Here is a 9,493-nt window from a genome sequence, read left to right as displayed (position 1 = left end):
TGAAAAGGTTCCATCAATGCAACTATACAAAAATTATGCTCCCTATTCATATTGATCACTGTAGGAAGGGCCTGTTGAGTTTTCACAGACATTATGTTCCAAATAAGTGTCTTAATCATCATCACTTAGTTAATGAGGCTGCCCTCCTGGGCATAATTCTTGTAGGTTGAGCAGATTCTTTATTGTGATTCTTCTTTGTCTTTTTACCTCCCTTAGCACTGGCTGTAGTTGATAGGTCCCCTTCCCTAGCCACTTGCTTGAAATTTTCAACAGTTGATTCATCATCTCCTTCATCCTCCATTGTAATTTGGCCTAGGATTTCTTCATCAATTGGTACCACATTATGTGTAACAAGATTATGCAGATGCTGAAGTGGAGTCCTCAATGGAACATTGAGATGCAATTGCATGATTTTATCAGTTCCAGACTCCATTGGTACCTCCTCTAGATCCCCAGACTCTCTTGGTACAATTGCTTGCTCTAACTATTCATTACTCAATTCATTCTCCTTGGCCTGCTCTATGGTAGTAATAGCAGCCTGCATCAATTTGAATTGCATCTCAAAGGGGTAGAAACCATGCATATAGGATTTGTGTTTTGAATGATTCAACTCTGCATTTAGAAAGCATGCCTATAGGACTGTTTTACATCCTGTGTGTTCAATTCTGCATTTTAGACACCATGCCTGTAGGGGTTCATTTAAAATTCTGCATGTTCAACTTCACACTTAGATAACCTGCCCATAGGACTTTATTTTAAATTCTGCACGCTTGTTACCACTTAGACATCATGCTCTAGGATCTAAACGGCTATAAACGGGTATCGTGTTAATAATGTTAAAATCAGTATAACGTATAGAAATCATGCCTATAGGAATTCTCAAGTGAAAATCCTGCCTGTTTCCCTTTCACATTCGACTAGATATCATGTCTATAGGAATTAAAACCAGTTATAATGGATATCATCATCCGCAGAATCTGAGACTAGTCTAATTTAAAAATCAGTCTATTCTGAACCAGTTCTTAAGTAACTCAATCTCCCTATTTAACACTGTTTAGCAAGCATGCCTATAGGATTTCAAACCGCTCATTTTTAAGTTTGTTACTGCTTTGCCACAGTTTGAATCAGTAATAGATACCATGCTCATAGGATTCTACCCCAAACACTTAGGCAAACCTTAGGTAATAACAATAAATAAAGCTGAGCCCGTTTCTGTTAGTAATTGCTACAACCAGCAGGCAGGCCTCATTCGGACTTCTTATCTGAGTTATGTAATAAACTGGTCTGCTTCAACAACTTAAACTCCCCTTTTGCCTTAATATTTTCAGACCCTGCTTGTTGTTTAAGTCATGCTATTGATTGCTTTGTTTGAGGAGGTATATATGAGCCTTCATTGTTTATGTGCTTCCCCTGTTATTGTGCTGTCCTATATGTTTTGTATGTCGCCTTAGATTTTTCACCTTTGACACCTCAAAGTCAGCCTAATATCCCTCCCTTTTAGGATTAGTATTCCTACGTGCCTCCAGGACCGATAGGAATGGGACGGGTAATAGCATGCAATAGTGGTCGAGACCAATCTGCGCTTTAGTACCTTAATGGGTGGGAAGGGTAGATATGGATATGATGACCGGTGCGCTAAGCCACGTGTAGCCCCTCTTTTGAGGAGTGATTACCAGGTATTGCATTGATGTGAACCATATTATAAATAAACCTAGGACCCCTTCCCCTCTCTTTCTTTATCTTTAAAGTATTATGACTTCTTTTCAAAATCAGCCTTTTAGTAATTGCTCTTTCAAACTTTGTTTACCTTCAAGCATTTGTGTATTAAAATCCCCTCTTATTTGAGCCATATCTGCTTACATGGTAATTGCACCAAATTCACAAAGAATTGTCTGGACGGGAACCACACTAGGGGATCCTGAGGGGTGCCTAACACCTTCCCCTTGGGATAATTTCAATCCCTTACCCAATCTCCGGTTATCAAAATGTAGTTGTAATTGAACCTTGTAGGTGTCCTAATGAACCATAAATCATTAGGTGGCGACTCTTCAAAAATGCCAAACCCAGTTCCCAAAAGGAACAACTTGTCCCATACCCAAATGTCATTAACCCGATTCTCCCGACGCGAGGAGGGAAAAGAGGGGGAGCGACATTAAACACACATCAATTGGGACCAACAATTACCCACAACACGTATGAATTATCAACAATGCAATGATATGACTTTTTGAGTATAATAATTCTAATGTGACACTAGAGCATCAAGAGTTGACTTTATTCATCAAGGAAGCTCGCTCTTTTATGTAGGTCATTGTGGATCCCAAACTCTTCCTCCTCTACTCTCCGTTAGCATATCTCACTTTAGAATGTAGCACTCAATTCAAGGATTGTGAAAAGTTCGCTTATCTCTCTCAAAAGAATGCTACAAGTACGGCTCTAAGTACCATATGCTTGCCCTTATGTAAATCAACACTAATGAAAGCTCACTCAACTTGAAATCATGTAGGGCTTTTTCGGGATGTAATGAAGGCTTTTGGATTAAGGTAGGACTTGTTGGAATAGAATATGTTCATCTTTCCTTAAGCACTCCATTTTCTCTTTTTGGCTCATACTTTACCGACTCTTTGAGTCATTTTCTTTTTCCTCGGGGGAAATAGAGAGACAAACGTCACTCTTTCTTGGTCATGATATTTATTTTTCTCCTTCTCTATTTACTCCACGCCTTTCATCTTTGTTTTTCTTTGACTCCCTTCAACTTTTTGCTTTATTCACTTTCTTTTTGGCATTTTTCTTTTTGTTCTTTCGTTCTTTTCTTTGCCTTCCATTTTCTTCATTTCTTTCCTCTTCTTTGTACCTTTATATTACTTTCAAACTCCTCTTCTGTCCCCCAAACTTTTGTTTTAGCCAATTGTTTCTCAAGAATGCTAAGGAAAGAACGGGTGCCAAGAGATGGTCGTTACAAACGGATAAGGCATGTAACGTGGTTATTGAATGAAAAAGGGCTTAGGCTCAAATGGGTTGATTAGGGATACCATATTGGTAGGCTATGGAAGATTTCAAATTGGATCAATGGGAGCCTACAATCATTTCTCAAGCCAAGCTACACTTAGAATTTCGCCTAGAGAAACATTTGGGGCAAGTTCTAGACTATTAGCACGGGTACTTGGACTTGCGACTAAATATCCCACCTCTCACGCTGCTAGATTGCTAAAGAGAACGGAGTCGAGGGCCCACAACAACCCTATCTAGATTGAGAATCACAAATGGCTCGACTGAACCACTCGATGATTGCAACACAAGAGTCAAAAGGTCACAACTAGAGCTATTTTCTACCAACAACTTGTTTTTAACAATAAGGCCATAGGTAAATGTGTTGGTACCAAATGAAGCATGATTGAGACCCTTTTATTTATTACTACTATTTTTGCCTAAACATAAAAGAAAACGGACTCAATCCCTGTAGAAGGTTGTCACGCCATCCATCGTTGGAAGAGCCACCCAGTTCACACAAAACCCACCTTTGGAAAGAACTGTGGCATTAAGAAAACCAAAGGCTTATTGTTCACTCAAATGCTAAAAAATCAAAAAGAAGATACTAAAGTAAATAAGAAGTTATACTACTAAGAAAGGCAAACTAAAAAATCAATGAAATAAACTACGAAAAGTAAGACAAATAAATATACAAATCGAGGGGAAAATGAATATATACATCAAGGGAAAAAGGAGGAATATATACATAACCAAAGAGAAAATAAAGATAAAAGAAAAATAGTATTAGAGTTATTATAGGCCAATGTCAATGTCAAATCCATCAAAATACACCACCCCCTGAATAAGAATGAGCACTGTCCTCAATGCTTAACAAAAGTAAGAACAAGGAAGGGTAGAGAGTTAATAGAACTCCCTATGTGGCCTCAGTGTGCGTGGCATCCCAACCCTCTCGGTCTCCTCCAACTGTATCTCATCATCACCTGGCTGAGGGACAACAGGGTTGCTGAGCATCTGGAGCATCTCCCCAGCGGTGTGGGCAGTAAGGTCCGGCTCCTCAGACTGGCCGACTGCTGCCTCTGATTCCTCGGGTACTGCTGGTGTTGCTGGTGCTGTTGGGGCTACTGGTGTTGTCTCCATAAGAAGGTCAAAAGGGATATCTCCAACTGATGCAAGCTTGGCTACCTGTTTGCTCAATCTGTCCACTGACTTCTTTGATGCCTGAGATTTCCTCATCTTCTTAACCCGTTTGCCCAAATCCTCAGTAGCTTTCCCATGTGCCACCACTGTAGCCACAATAGTCATATGGTTTTCCAGAATCTTCTTCAATGTTCCCTCCACTGACGGAGGTACCTGTGGTGCTACTGGGGCAGAAGATTGTGCTGCAACAGCATTGGATATGTCATACAGCTTTGAAGTAGCTGCCTGCATCCAGTTGTTGAGACTCGCCAACGTCTGGGAGAATCGCAGCGCAGTCAGTGGATATGTGGAAGAGGCAGACATTGACACTGATGTAGATGGTCTAGCAGGTGGAGGTGGTGGCATGTCAGCTGTCTCGGTGGAAGGACCGACTGTTGTGGAAGGCATGGCTGCTGTGGAAGGCTCAGCAGCTGAATCAGTAACTACTATCGTTGGCTCCTCAGACTGGCCAGCGGAGGTAGTTGCTTACCCTTGAACTTTGGGTTGTCAGCACCCTGCAGGTGGTACCATGATAAAGGCTTCTTGGCCTTTACTTTTGTATGAAATGTCCTCGGCTCCACCTTTTGATCATTGAAATACTCTGTGCGGAAGTTTGGATAAGGGTAGGATCTTTCACCTTTTTGGACAGCTAATGTGATGCTGGTTGACATTATGGCACCTACATTGATTGGGTACCTAGCCATAATCGAAGCCACTAGAACTACTCGGGGAAGTGAGAGGTTGTTCTCATTCAGACACGGGTCAATACGGCTGCACTAAAAGGTCTGCAACCCTTTAGCTTCAAAATTTAGGGTGGCCCGGACTATAGGAACCCCTGCTGTGAGCCACGTGGGTGGTGGTCCTCGAGCAGCCAAAATCTCTGCTAGCCACGGGCGAGCTGCATCACCCATAACAAGCTTTTCCAAGCACTAGACTGCCTCTACTTGTTCATATCCCACATAAGATTTCAAAGTGCAAAAGTCGAATCGGATTTTCAGATTTCTCACCTTTGTTATCTTGGTACCCTTCTTTATGTGAGCCACATTGGCATAAAATTCTTTAACCAAGTGCTCATTTGCGTCGATGACACTTTGGGTGAACCATTTCCATCCCTTTCGCTCCCGGAACCGTCTAAGGATATTTGGATTGTGAATGTCCAAATCCTTCATTAAGAACTGTCGCTCAAGTGTGAGAGAACTCTAGGCCAACACTCTATGAACCTCGTGAAGGCAGTGAAACTCACAAACCGATCTTCCCATATTTCCTTCCTCTTTGACCTCTCTAGACTTCCCAATGTAGTGTCACCTCCTCTACCATCATTCGGGACGTTATCATCATCATCTAACTTAACTGGTGCAGGAGGAGTGTGTGTAGAGGAGGGCTCTGAACCCTGGCTACTAGCATCTGAACCCTCAGAAGAACTAGCTGAGGTGGAGGATTCGTTACGGAGTTGGTATCTCCCTTGAACTTGCTGTGATTGGGCTTCCGGTTGTGCTTGTACAGAGTTGCCTCTGAAGCTTCCGTAGACGGGGAATATTCACTGGTGTCTGAAGATTCTGGGACTCTGTTGGCCGTAGCCTTCTTGTTTATTGCCCTCTGTATGGCAAGTGGTAGGTTACTCTTGCCTCGGCCTCGGGAGGATTCACCCCTCCCTTTAGATGTGTCGCCTCTACCACATGATCTAACCATTGTCTGCAATATAAGGAACATAGGTCAGTTGAGTTTAAAAAAATTAAAGCATTTGCAGAACAATTGCAGAACACAGTCATCAAAGAGACAGTGCGGACCGTACAATTCTGAGTGCGGCCGCAGACTGTCTAGCGCGGATCTCACAATTCTGAAGTGCGGACCGCATAATTGTTAGTGCGATCGCATATCCTCAAGTTCGAACCGCACAATTTTGAGCGCGGATGAACAAGTCCAAACCTGAGTTTCTGACTCTCTGAAGTTCAAAAGTGCGGCCGCAGACATTTTTATGCAGCCGCATAACTTTTCTGCGGACCGCAAAATTGTGAGTGCGGTCCGCAAATTTCAAGCACCAACTTTACCCTATTTAACAGTTATGTGGACCGCACAAAAATGTGTGCGGCTGCACAATTCAAACAGTGACGGCACTACACTTAGGGTTCTTGCAATATTTTCACAAATTAAACATGGTGTGCACAAATTAACAAGATTAGTGGTATACCCAGTCCCTAATGAACATATATGAAGCTATCCACATGATTTTGAATCACATATTAAGCACATTTGACATTTTTAGGCCTAAAAAATAACTAAACTAATCAATGAAAACAAAAACAAAAAGTAAGAAAAATGAACAAAAATCTAACATGGATTGAACATACAAGTAGTGAATGATGCAGGTGAGAATCTAACTTGATGAATTGAGTGTGATTTTTGAACTATTTTTGGGATGCACAGTGTTTTCTATGGCTTGGGAGTACAGAGAGCGTAAAGTGTGAATAGTGGTGAAAAGCCCTATTTATACTTTGACCAAGGAGGTCCAAAAATTACCTGAGTGCGGCCGCACATTTTTGAGTGCGGTCCGTACTCTTTACCTGTACATGAATTGAGCTCTGCGGTCCGCACAAAAATGAGTGCGGCCGCATATCCTTGTGCGGTCCGCATACTTTTGTGTGCGGCCGCATTTTTGCCACTTTCCTGCAAATTCCAACTTCAGAGAGTTGGTGATTTCGGATCTCCAGTTGTGCGGCCGCACAATTCTTTGTGCGGCCGCAGACCCTTCTCTGCGGTTGCAACATTTTTGTGCGGTCCGCATAATTTCAACACTTGGCCAAATTTTTCCAGGTATAGTCCCTGCAATGCATACACTTCAAAACTAGTTAGCACAAAACAAAGCCTATCTAATGAAGGAGAAAAAGACACATGGGTTGCCTCCCAAGAAGCGCATGATTTAACGTCGCGGCACGACGCAGATTACCAATCATTTGAAATGAAGAACCTCCACGATGTGGCCATCATCAACTTTTCCAAGATAGTGCTTCACCCGGTGCCCATTGACTCTAAACAATTCATCATTCTTATTTTTCAAGTCCAACGTACCGAATGGTGTCACACCAACTACTTCAAACGGGCCACTCCATTTTGACTTCAACTTTCCCGGAAATATGCGTAACCGAGAATTGAACAACAACACAAGATCACCTTCTTTGAACTCCTTGTTTCGAATGTACTTGTCATGGAGGTACTTCATTTTCTCCTTGTATAGGGACGAACTTGTGTAGGCATGATACTGAAATTCATCAAGCTCATTCAATTGTGCCACCTTTAAGTTTGCAGCGACATCCTACTCAAGGTTCAACTTCTTCAAGGCCCACATGGCCTTATGCTCAAGTTCCACCAGAACATGACACGCCTTCCAAAAACAAATTGATATGGAGACATCCCAATCGGTGTTTTGTATGCCATCCTATAAGCCCAAAGAGCATCATCAAGTTTTCTTGACCATCCGTCCGGTTGGCATTCACAGTCTTTGACAAAATACTCTTGATCTCCCGGTTGGAGACTTCAACTTGTCCGCTTGCTTGAGGATGGTAAGGGGTCGATACTTTGTGAGTAAGGTATCAGAATCCTTGTTGCAAAAATGCGATCCCCCATCACTAATTATGGCCCTTGGAGTACCGAATCTTGTAAAGATGTTCTTCTTCAAGAATTCCACCACACTTCGAGCTTCGTTGGTAGGTAAAGCCACGGCCTCAACCCATTTTGACACAGTCCACAACTATCAAAATGTAAGTGTTCCCACAAGAGCTCACGAACGGTCCCATGAAATCAATACCCCACACATCAAAGATGTCAATTTCCAAGATGGTGGTGAGGGGCATCTCATTCTTCTTAGAAATCCTACCCGCCCTTTGACATTCATCACAACGCTTGATTAGATCACTAGCGTCCTTGTAGAGAGTACGCCAATAGAATCCACAACTCAACACTTTTGTTGCCGTTCTAGCTCCACCATGGTGACCACCATATGGTGAAGAGTGGCAAGCCTCAAGAATTCCACTTGTTCTTCCTCCGGCACATATCGTCGAATCATACCATCGGTACATGTCCGGAAAAGATATGGTTCATCCCAATAATAGTCAAGGCAATCCCGTATGAGCTTCTTCCATTGGTTTGAAGAGAACTCACTTGGTACAATGCCACTCACAAGATAATTTGCTAAGTTGGCGAACCATCGCATCCCGGTCATTGAAATGGCTAGCAATTGCTCGTCGGGGAAGGACTCACTGATCTCAAGGTCGTCATGTGGCCTCCCCTCCTCCTCCAATCGAGACATGTGGTCCACCACTTGATTTTCACTACCTTTTTGGGTTTGGATCTCTAGATCAAACTCTTGCAATAAAAGCACCCACCGCATTAACCTTGCCTTTGACTCTTTCTTGCTCATCAAATATCTAAGCACCGCATGATCGGTGTGGACAATCACCTTTGTACCCATCAAGTACGGGCGAAACTTCTCCGTAGAAAAGACAATAAAAAGTAGCTCTTTTTCGGTCACTGTGCAATTGACTTGGGCATCATTCATGGTCTTATTAGCATAGTAGACCGGATGGAAGATTTTGTTGATTCTTTGCCCCAAAACTGCTCCAACCGCCACATCACTAGCATCACACATGAGCTCAAAAGGTAAGCTCCAATCCTGCGCGGTGATAATAGGAGTAGTAGTCAACTTGAACTTGAGAAATTCGAATGCCTTCATACAATCTTTGTTGAAATGGAACTTGGCATCCTTCTCCAAAAGCTTGCACAAGGGGTTCACAACTTTGGAAAAATCCTTGATGAATCAGCGATACAACCCCTCATGACCCAAGAAACTCCTTACTCTGTTTTCGGATGTCGGGGGCAAAAGTCTAGAAATCACTTCTATTTCGGCCTTGTCGACCTCAATACCATTCTTTGAAATTTTATGGCCAAGGACAATGCCTTCCTCGACCATGAAGTGACATTTCTCCCAATTCAATACCAAGTTCGCAAGCAATCATCAAAAGAATTCCCAGCCATAGAAAAATCATCCATGAAGACCTCAAGAATATCCCCGACCATGTCGGTAAAAATAGCCATCATACACCGTTGAAAAGTCGCTGGTGCATTGCATAACCCAAATGGCATCCTTGAGAATGAGAAAGTACCATAAGGACATGTGAAAGTTGTCTTCTCTTGGTCCTCTGGAGCAATAAGAATTTGATAGTAGCCGGAATAACCATCAAGGAAACAATAGAAAGCACGGCCGGCCAACCTATCTAGCATTTGATCAAGGAAGGAAAGTGGAAAATGGTCCTTTCTTGTAACTTTGTTGAGA

The sequence above is a fragment of the Nicotiana attenuata genome, unplaced genomic scaffold (assembly GCF_001879085.1).
Source record: "Nicotiana attenuata strain UT unplaced genomic scaffold, NIATTr2, whole genome shotgun sequence".
NCBI classification, from domain to species: domain Eukaryota; kingdom Viridiplantae; phylum Streptophyta; class Magnoliopsida; order Solanales; family Solanaceae; genus Nicotiana; species Nicotiana attenuata.
The sequence above is the reverse complement of the archived record's forward strand: the minus strand, read 5'-3'. Positions refer to the sequence as shown.